We start from the raw sequence: 11336 nt of genomic DNA, 5'->3' as shown, positions 1-11336 counted from the left end.
TAGTTATGTTTAGGCAAGTAAAACAACTTGGTTATGTTTAGGCAAGTAAAACAACTTGGTTATGTTTAGGCAAGTAAAACAACTTAGTTATGTTTAGGCAAGTAAAACAACTTGGTTATGTTTAGGCAAGTAAAACAACTTGGTTATGTTTAGGCAAGTAAAACAACTTGGTTATGTTTAGGCAAGTAAAACAACTTGGTTATGTTTAGGGAAGTAAAACAACTTGGTTATGTTTAGGCAAGTAAAACAACTTGGTTATGTTTAGGCAAGTAAAACAACTTGGTTATGTTTAGGCAAGTAAAACAACTTGGTTATGTTTAGGCAAGTAAAACAACTTAGTTATGTTTAGGCAAGTAAAACAACTTGGTTATGTTTAGGCAAGTAAAACAACTTGGTTATGTTTAGGGAAGTAAAACAACTTGGTTATGTTTAGGCAAGTAAAACAACTTAGTTATGTTTAGGCAAGTAAAACAACTTAGTTATGTTTAGGCAAGTAAAACAACTTAGTAGGCAAGTAAAACAACTTGGTTATGTTTAGGCAAGTAAAACAACTTAGTTATGTTTAGGGAAGTAAAACAACTTGGTTATGTTTAGGGAAGTCAAACATCTTGGGTAAGGTTAGGGTTATGGTTTGGGCTAGGCTTGAATAACATGTTACATGTTGAATGTAAGCTTTGGAAAGGGGGAATCAAACATGGCCCTCCATCCACCCCGGCCACAACAGCCAGGATACTCACCACCGCACTCTTTCAATAGCAGACTCTATGACGTGTATAACGTTCATATTCAGGTATCTACAAATGTGATGCAAGATATTTTGGTCCAGAAATGTTCATATTCTACATATCTGTAGAATTGCAGCAATGTAGGCTACGGCGCCAACAATGCCAATGCTTTATTGGAGTCTACTAAATGACATTTGAACAGCAAACAGAAACAGAAAGCATTGTTTCTGCAATTCATTCCAGATTCCAATGACTGCAGAGACTGTTACTGTAGTTGTCACTGGATGTTTGACATTTCGACAGAGAAGAAATCAGCCAAAATGACCTCCTGGAGACAAGCTGCATGGACCAGCAGCATATCCCGAAAGCAGCCGTCTCCCAGGCCGTAAATCCCCGTGTCAGGCAGCGCTGAGAGGTGTTTGTTATCTGCTAGAAAGCCTCTGGAGGGGAGGAGCAGAGACACAGAGGGTGGCTGTGTGTCAACACACACCAAACTGCCTTTGTTGTTAAAGAGACCTATACTGGACGTCTACACATGACTTCAAGGGACGAGGAACAGGATAGGCCTATATGACTCGTAACCCCCCCCCACACACACACACGCATGCACGCACGCACACACACGCATGCACGCACGCACACACACGCACACGCACATGCACGCGCACGCGCACGCACACGCACACGCACACGCACACGCGCACGCACACGCACACACGCACACACACACACACACACACACACACCCCATGGTCAGAACTGAGCGGGGGCTTGGGTCAAGAATGCCCTTGAAAGTTTGTAAAATGCCTGTGAAAAAAAGAGTGCAGTTCACCCTGTCCTCTATTTTTCTTTGACTCATATATTCATTTATTAATTCATGCAAATACTGTCCCCTGTGGGCCACCGTAGGTGATTCATAGAAGGATATGACCGGTCCCCCCCAGTGTGTTCTGGGTGTCTCCGTTTACTGTATATGATGGAATATGATTTAAAATAAAACAAATTGAATGTTTATTTGCCAGTACAAATGTATTATTTCATAGTTCAATAAAATGGCCACAAGAAGGAGCGAATGCCGCTGAAAATGAGAGAGGGCAAAAGACAAAAAGAAAAAGTAAGCAGCAATACATAGTTTACTGGCAGGGATTTGTGTAAGATGGGCTGACCAGCCAGGGAGAGTTCATCCAAAAGTGATGAGTGCCAAACAATCAGTATAGTGTAGTAGCATGGGCGGAGTTAATGGAGTTAATGTCCCCAGTCGTAAAAAAAAGAAAAAGAAAAAAAAAGAAATCACTTTGACAAGAATCACAGGTATCTCTTTGCTAAAGCTGTGACAGGGGTCCTCTGACAGGGCCTTGCTGCAGCTGCCCCCTCCCTCTGGAATGCCCTCCCCAGTCACATCTGACAGGCCAAAACTCATTGTCTTTCATACTCATGTCATCTTTCCAAAAAAGCCCTTTTCACTGTTGCTTTTGACCTATAATTTTTTTTGTACCTTTATTTATACAGGGGGATTCTCACTGAGAGCAATGCTCTCTTTTTCAGGAGTGCTCTGTTCACATTCCCACACACATTCATACCTGGAAGCTGACCAGTACAACCACAGTCTGATCTGCTGGCCACTGATCAGCTCCACTGGAGCGGTTGGGGGTTAAGGGCCTTGCTCAAGGGCACCTCAGTGGTGGTAATGAGGGAGGGGCAAGCGCTGCCTTTTCACTTTCCCCACCCAGATTTATCCTGCCGGTCCCGGGGATTCGAACCGACGACCTTCCGGTCACAAGCTCGCTTCTCTAACCATTGGGCCACCACTGCCCTAAAACTAATAATATTTCTCTCTCTCTCCCCCTCTCTCTCATCTATTTTAATATTTTCTCTCTTTATTAAAGTTGTTTTATCCTCTATTTGTAAAGTGTCTTTGAGCACGTTCAAAAGCAACAGTGAACAGTGAAGCACTATATAATGTACATTACATTACTAAACATACAATAATGAGTATTAATGATCTGTAATTCTACTCATATTCTAATATTTCTTATATTTCCATTCTTATACTTATTAAACAATAATTAGAGACCATGATGATGCCAGCCTTAAAATGAGATATTCCTCTAAATCTGGCTTCAAACGGGCAAAATTTCAAATGTAAAACGGACAAATTTTAAGCGTGCCGGCAAATGTGTGTCTCCTGCAGAAGTGGCCCCCCCAGAGCTAAAAGTCCAACTCCGCCTATGTGTAGTAGTAGAATAGTAGTATAGTCAAATCAATGAAATATTTAAGTATTAGTGATTTTAAGAGCCATCAAGTCCTACGTTCATACTGCCTCAAGATAGTTGCTGTGATGAAGTCTTCTTTCAGATGGACAGATAGAACTCAAAAGCCTCTCTCTATCACACACATACAGTACACACACACACACACACACACACACACACACACGCACACATGTGCACGCACGCACACACACACACACACACACACACACACATGTGTGCGCACGCACGCACACGCACACACACACACACGCACACGCACACGCACACACACGCACGCACACACACACACGCACATGTGCGCGCACACGCACACGCACACACACACACACACACACACACACACACACACACACACACACGTACACACGCGCACACACACACACACACACACACACACACACACACACACACACACACACACACACACACAGATTTTGTTCATCCCACCCTGGCTGTCTCTTGTGGGACAGATCAGGTGTCTCTCTTTCATGTCAGTGAGCTGGATGCTGATGTCATCCCTGGCTTAGTGAACGGCTCTGACAGCATTCAGCTGCGGGAAAGGAGAATACGATTCAGAAGAGAAGAATTAAGACAGAGAGAGAAGTGAAGATAGATAAGCGAAGGGAAAGGAGGGGGAGGAGAAAGAAGAGAAGGGGTGGAGGAGAAGGGAGGAAAGTGAAGATGACATGAGTAGAGGAAAGATGAGACGTGGAGGTGAGACGTGATGGGATAAGGAGAAGAGTAAAGGCCCAGACACACGAGGCCGACAGCAAGGGACTAGAGGCAACGAATGTCGACTCGCCTGTGTCTCGACTCACCTGTGTCTCGCCTGTGACTCGACTCGCCTGTGTCTCGCCTGTGACTCGACTCGCCTGTGTCTCGTGCCGTGAACGTTTCCGCATCCCCACAAAGAATTGCATCCCCAACATATTTCGGGACTGTTTTAACTTAGAAATCAGGGAGGTCACGTCTACCCAGACAATTATATAACTTTTAAACAGTTACATTTCTGTATAAATCATGCTGCCGGGCGGGGGTGCAAAACTCGGCATAACACCTGGACAAATGCGCAAGGCAGACCGCTATCTTCCCTGTCTTAAGACATGCGCAAACAGGTGCGCAAGCGCAAATAGGGGATATCACCTGTCCCAGGCCCATGGTCTGGGGAACGCTTTGGTGTGCCCGGGGACGGAACACTTGTGAATGTGAATGCCAACCGTACCGAACCACATAGACAACACATGGACGAGGATACACTCCAGGCGTAGTTGATGACGCAAGTGTACTCTGCAAGTGTTCTGCTACATTCGCGAGTGCAGAAGAAATGTTGCAATGTAAAAGCTGACCAGCGGGGGAGAGGGGAGGGGGGGCAATCGTACTCGGGCACGGAACGGAACAGAACGAAAGCAATCGTTCCCCGTGAGAAAGCACCCTAAATGTCTATGACTGACTGGGTGACTGACTGACTGACTGACTGAGTGACCCCAGCGAGACCGCTGGTCCAGCGCCACGGTAAAAATGAGAACATTTTGTGCATGCCCTCTCTTCTCACGCACTGCTTCACTTAACCAGCTGACCAGCCAATCAGAGTGATTTTTCTCACCGATTCCGACGCCGATTCAACATGCTGAATCCATGCTGATTCAACATGCTGACTAGCTGCAAAATCCGCCGACAAGGCCGACTAGCATCCCCGCAGAGAATTGCATTCCCACCACATTTTGGGGCTGTTTTAACTTAAAAACAGGGATGCAAATCTCGGCAGGTACAAACCGCCCAGACTTGCCTCCCCCTCCATAAAGCTAGGAGATACCCCAGGCCTCGAGATCACCTGTAGCCGGATTTTAAGCACCAAAGTCGGCCTCCACCATGAGCCAGAAGAGAGCCCCAAGCATGGAAGTCACCTCGATGCAGATTTTATGCATCAAAGTTGGTCTCCATGAGCCAGGACAGACCCCCCTGGTCTGGAGATCACGTCTACCCAGACAATTATATCATTTGTAAACAGTTAAGTTTCCGTATAAATCATTACAATATGCTCCCGTGAGGTGGGGATGCAAAACTCCATGACACCGGCTGTCGGCCCGGTGTGTCTGGGCTCTAAAGAGAGGAGAGGAGAGGAGAGGGGAGGGGAGGGGAGAGGAGAGGGGAGAGGAGTGGAGAGGAGAGGGGGAGGAGATGGGAGAGGAGTGGAGAGGAGAGAGAAGATGGGAGGAGAGGAGGAGAAAGAGGAAAGGAGGGAAAGAGTAAGGCAGAATGCTAGTTTGGAGTGAGCAGAAAAACAGAGGGCGTAGGTTAGAGGGGGCAGAGTGATATGATGGCTTTAGCAGACTCAGGCTGAGCAGACAGCACTGAACAGCAGAGAGGAAAAACAGCTCTGTAGAGCACAGCTCCAAAGCAGACCATAATACAGTTAGCATGCATGTGTGGCGTAAAGCAGACCATAATACAGTTAGCATGCGTGTGTGGCGTAAAGCAGACCATAATACAGTTAGCATGCATGTGTGGCGTAAAGCAGACCATAATACAGTTAGCATGCGTGTGTGGCGTAAAGCAGACCATAATACAGTTAGCCTGCGTGTGTGGCGTAAAGCAGACCATAATACAGTTAGCCTGCGTGTGTGGCGTAAAGCAGACCATAATACAGTTAGCCTGCGTGTGTGGCGTAAAGCAGACCATAATACAGTTAGCCTGCGTGTGTGGCGTAAAGCAGACCATAATACAGTTAGCCTGCATGTGTGGCGTAAAGCAGACCATAATACAGTTAGCCTGCGTGTGTGGCGTAAAGCAGACCATAATACAGTTAGCCTGCATGTGTGGCGTAAAGCAGACCATAATACAGTTAGCCTGCATGTGTGGGGTTGTCTATCGCTGCACAACTTTAGCAATGCTGACAGGGACAAAGAGCTAAATAGGGAAACAGTGAGGCAGATTGACAGAGGGAATTAGAAGGGAGGGAATGTGTGTGTGTGTGTGTGTGTGTGTGTGTGTGTGTGTGTGTGTGTCAGAGAGAGAGACACACACACTGACACACACACACACACACACACACACACACACACACACCATGGGTTTTGATGAATGGATATGCTGTACTGTTGGAGCTGCAGTGCTTCATATTGTCCTAATAGTTTCAGATGTGTATGCTGCCCTCTGCTGGACAGTAAATGTATTGTCACTCATGTCATTGCTTTCACCATTTACCACCAGGGACCGCCTTATGCTTACAAATCCAAGCAAAAGATGTGATTCATTGGACATTGATGTTAATCACAAAATCAGTGATAGATGGGTTTTCACAATTGTATGTCAAAAGCACTAAGCACTAACTACGGGTCATTTTCATATTTAGGGCCCCATGCAGTGCAGGTGCTGCCTAGAACCCTATTGTTTCTCTACCATTTTTGGCCGTGGTGCATAAATTAAGTTGATGGTGAACACTCACAAACAAGAAGTCAGGCAACTTTACATGAATTCTTGGTAAATGGACTGCATTCATATGGACTGCCTTCATAATAGCACTTTTATTTAAAGTACTTTACAACATGGCTACATTCAACCAATCACACACACATTCATACACCGACGGCAGCAAGCTGCCACGCAGGGTGCTGGCACAGCCATCAGGAGCAATTTGGGGTTCAGTGCAGTGGCGGCCGGCCACTAGAGGGCGCCAGGGCGCCGCCCCACCTACAGGAAGGAGGGGAAAATAAAACGTTATACTGTATATATATACGGTATATATATATATATTTTTTTTTTATGAGCGAGGTGAATATTAGATAGTGAGTATATAATCTGCAATAAATATGTAGATTCATAATGATCTACATGTGTACTGTTTTGGGTCAACTACTTTCTGCCACGGACGCCGTCCGGGGACTTCCGGCTTCCACCAGTGCTGCAGCAGGATCTGTGTAAATTGCACATGCGCTGTTCACTCTCAAAACAAAGGGATTCCGGAGGGCTCTGGGCGCTGGTATCTAGCGACCAGGTGGAGGTGGGGCCAGGTAGAGCGACGGCAATGCATTCTTGATGGACTCTTGCATGTACGAACGTGCTTTCCTCATAGGTAATGTAATGAAACTCATTCACATTCTGTGGGAAGTCTAATCTGTTGCCCATATGATTCAGAAGGTACTAGTAGGCTAACGTCCGTTACTACTTGCTTGATTTAGGGCTGGAGTGGATGATAATGAATTCAATAGCCTATTATTGTTTGTTGTCTTTCAGTAGAATCATCGTGATGATATTGATATGAAGTTATTTTAATAGTGACACATCTGCTGTCTAAATTGATGATGACAAGCAAATGTTACTTAAAAACTGATCAAATGAGGTATGGCAGGAATATTATTTGAAAATGTAAGGTTTGTTTGACATCACCATTCAGTTCAATGAGATGAACACTGATTTTGCATACGTGAAACATATGATATTGATATTGTGAATAATCCTTATGATTATCATATTGATTTCAACCCCATTGTCCAGGCCTATATTTGGTATAGCCCTCCCTGGACAAAAATGCACCAGCCGCTACTGGTTCAGTGTCTTGCCCAAGGACACTTCAACATGCAGACTGGAGGAGCACGGGATCGAACCACCGGCCTTCTGATTAGTGGACGAGCCGCTCTACCTACTGAGCCTATGGGTGTGGGACAGGATCTGAGAACTTCCAAAATGATGAGTCATCGATCTTATTCTTACTGTCAAATAATTGACCCCATATGCATGGAGCCTAATGGCAGCTTGAGGCCATATTTAAAATTGACCTCCCTTTGAATGAATGCAGCAATAAAACCTTGCTAAGATGCACTTACTCATTCACCCATTCAAACATTTTTTTACACAGTTTGCCAGTTGACATGAACGTTTTGAAACTTGCATCAGTTATATGATTTCAGATACAAAATCGTATAGCGTTAATATTCTATTTAGTGATGTTTTTAGTTCTGGAATGTTTCTGTTTCTTATTTTCTTCTTCTCAGTTGAAAACGAGCTAATTTGTCTTACTAATGAAATCCAGTCTGTAAAAAGTGTTATTATTTTCTCAACCGAGGACTTAGATTACCTAATAGCTACAATGCTTCAAAGGATACGATAATTTGTTTTGATTGAATCATTCTGCAACACTGTGTCATGTTTGTTCAAATGGTGGAGATCTCATTTTGGAAGCAAACACTGGTATTTTCCCTCACATGAGTCATGGAAAAGATAAACTATGTGAACCATTTTACGCATCTTTAATTCAGATCTGATTGCCTTTGAAAAGACATGATAGCAAACAAAGAGAGCATGATTTGCTGTAGCACTTCCCAGAGGAAAATATGTTGCACAGCTGTCAAATATAACAGTTGTGTTAATGACCAAATGTTCTCCTCAAGTGTCTTTGATGGCTTGGCTGTGCACAGACATAACAATAGGGTCAATAACAGCACGTCTTTAACAGTCACACATGCCTTTGAGACTCTCCGAAACCATGAAACAAACACCCCCCCCCCCCCCTCCTTCACCCCTCCTCCAATTCTCAGAAAACAGCCGGTCCTTATTACAGAACTATCACCACACCCCCAAACTAAAACACACTCACACTGACATGCTCAATTTCTCCTTTGTCCCATTCTTGTCATTTTGGTGTCTCTTTAATCTACTTCCCCACCAGTTCCTCCTCAAGCCCCACCCCCCATCCCCCCCCACCCGACCCACGCCTCCCAAAACCTCACCCTCCGACTCCCTAAACGAACCAGGGTGGAGAGAGAGAGAGAGATGTGCTTCTGTATGTTGGGGCAGTTATGTTGGGTGAATCTTTGAAAAGGGGGTTGTTCAACAGTTAAGACATGACAGCCAGCGTCCTTCAAGGACGAGCTGGAAACTGCCAAGGCGACGCGTAGGGGAAGGGGGGGGAGGGCAAAAGGTCACGGCCTCGGGTATCGGCCTCACAACGGGGGGCACGCATCCCAAAAAAAAGAAAGGGACAAACAATTGAACACACATTCTCTCTCTCTCTCTCTCTCTCTCTCTGCGCTCGGCCCACAAGCCGCCTCCCACTCTAAACCCCCCCAGCAGTGCCACAGCCCATCGAATAACGGACGCTTTGATCAAAGGAGAATTCCAGCTCTCCCTATCTTGTCCTGTTCAGTCAACTGGAGCGAAGGATGGAGGACATACTGCTTATTCAGTTCCTGCTATACTGATTAGGACACAATGGAGCCCCATGCTGCGGCAGTTATGTGTGTGTGTTAAAGCATCCTCTACCATACGCGTATACACAGACGCACAGGCACACACACACACACACACACGCGCCCATGCACACGCACACACACATACACACACACACACACACACACACACACACACACACACACACACACACACACACACACACACACACACACACACACACACACACACACACACACACACACATGCATCCTATGTACACCCTATGGCCATGACCCTATAGCAGGTGGTGTGGGGGCCTGGCAGGAATCGGTTCTTGGCCAGCTGCGGAGAGGTCAGCCAACGTCAGGGGTTTGGGGAGAGTGGCAGGTGGACCGGATCACAGGACCTAGGGAAGATGGTACTGGTGTGTAAGGAAGGCTGGATCACAGGGCCTGGGGAAGATGGTACTGGTATGTAAGGAAGACTGGAGAGAGAGAGAAGAGAGAGAGAAGAGAGAGAGGAGAGAGAGGAGAGAGAGAGGAGAGAGAGAGAAGAAAGAGAGAGGAGAGAGAGAGAAGAAAGAGAACAGAAAAAGATGACATACTGTACATAGACGCTTTAACTACACTTAGCAACCAAAGAAAGTGGGTGAGAAAGTCCAGGGTGAATGGATGGGGGAAAGGGACTTCAGCGAACTGCCTTTGACAAAGGACAGGCCGGGGGAGGACAGGCCAGGGGAGGACAGGCCAGGGGAGGACAGACCAGGGAAGGACAGGCCGGGGGAGGACAGGCCAGGGGAGGACAGACCAGGGGAGGACAGGCCGGGGGAGGACAGACCGGGGGAGGACAGGCCGGGGGAGGACAGGCCGGGGAAGGACAGGCCGGGGAAGGACAGGCCAGGGGAGAGCTACTGTACACGTTTGGATAGAATGAGTCAAAGTGGGATATTGTGTTTATTGTGTTTATTGCATCTTAACCAACCCTCAATTGCAGCCTACATAACTGTGGCTGAAGCCATTTGAAAAAGCCAGTCATTCAAGTCAGCTACAAAAACCTTATGGAGTTTCACCATGACACATTCATGCAGTCATTCCATGCTACACATCATATCTGCCATATTACTGGTTCCCACATGTTCTTCTCCCTCTCTGCGTCTCTCTGACTTCCTCTCTGGGATTTGTGCCGGCAGAAGTTTGCATGCATGGCTGTGTGTGTGTGTGTGTATGTGTGTGTGTGTGTGTGTGTGTGTGTGCGTGTATGTGTGTGTGTGTATGCGTGTGCATGCATGGCGTGCGTGCCGCCTTAAGTGCAGATTCTCCACACCGGCCCAGACTAATCCAGGAACAGAAGGGACTAGGCAGGGACGCTCATGTGTGTTCACCATTCATAGTGATTAAACAATACAATCTGCTATTTAGTCAACATCTATGTTTTTGATATGGTGTTCCAGACTTTGACTTTGCAGATGGAAAATAATAATTTTGAAACACAAAAGAATAGAAAGTCTATTTGTTCCAACATGAAAGGAGACACTTAACAGCAAAGAACACAGAGACGTAAAACATCTTGTCAGTCCTAATATAAAACAGCTCATACAACACATTTCAAAGTGTCTTCATGCCTTCATGCCGATATTACAGTGTAAACAAAGCCGATAATGGGGTGGCAGTGTTTCAACAGGGGGTGCGGCACTGCAATTAGGCTACAGCTTAGGCCTCAGTCAGCATTGTGTGGTTTTGGAGCTCAATGAGTAGAGCATGACCTGAACGCTGCCTGTGTGCCTGGGTTTGAACGCTGCCTGTGTGCCTGGGTTTGGTATCATGACCTGAACGCTGCCTGTGTGCCTGGGTTTGGTTTCCATTGGGGCCACCTGTACCAAACATGCATGCACTGGTGTGTCGTGTCATTGTAAGCTTTGTATGAAAATGTCCATCATATGACACATACTGTATTATACATCATACGATGCCATTCTCCGCGGCGGCTGAGACTAAAGCAGGAGCAGACTAAAAGCAGGTTGCGTTGTGTTGTCCTGGCCTGAGCCGGCCCACAGGGCAGCCTGTGTCTCCCTCCCGCCGGGCCAGGGGTTTCCTCTCGCCACCTGATTCAGCACCCCACATCTGCCGCGAATTAGCATGCTAACGGACGTGCCCAAAGCCCCTGGAGCCAG

The sequence above is a fragment of the Poromitra crassiceps genome (genome assembly GCF_964638095.1).
Source record: "Poromitra crassiceps genome assembly, chromosome: 3".
NCBI classification, from domain to species: domain Eukaryota; kingdom Metazoa; phylum Chordata; class Actinopteri; order Beryciformes; family Melamphaidae; genus Poromitra; species Poromitra crassiceps.
This window is presented reverse-complemented; position numbering follows the sequence as displayed.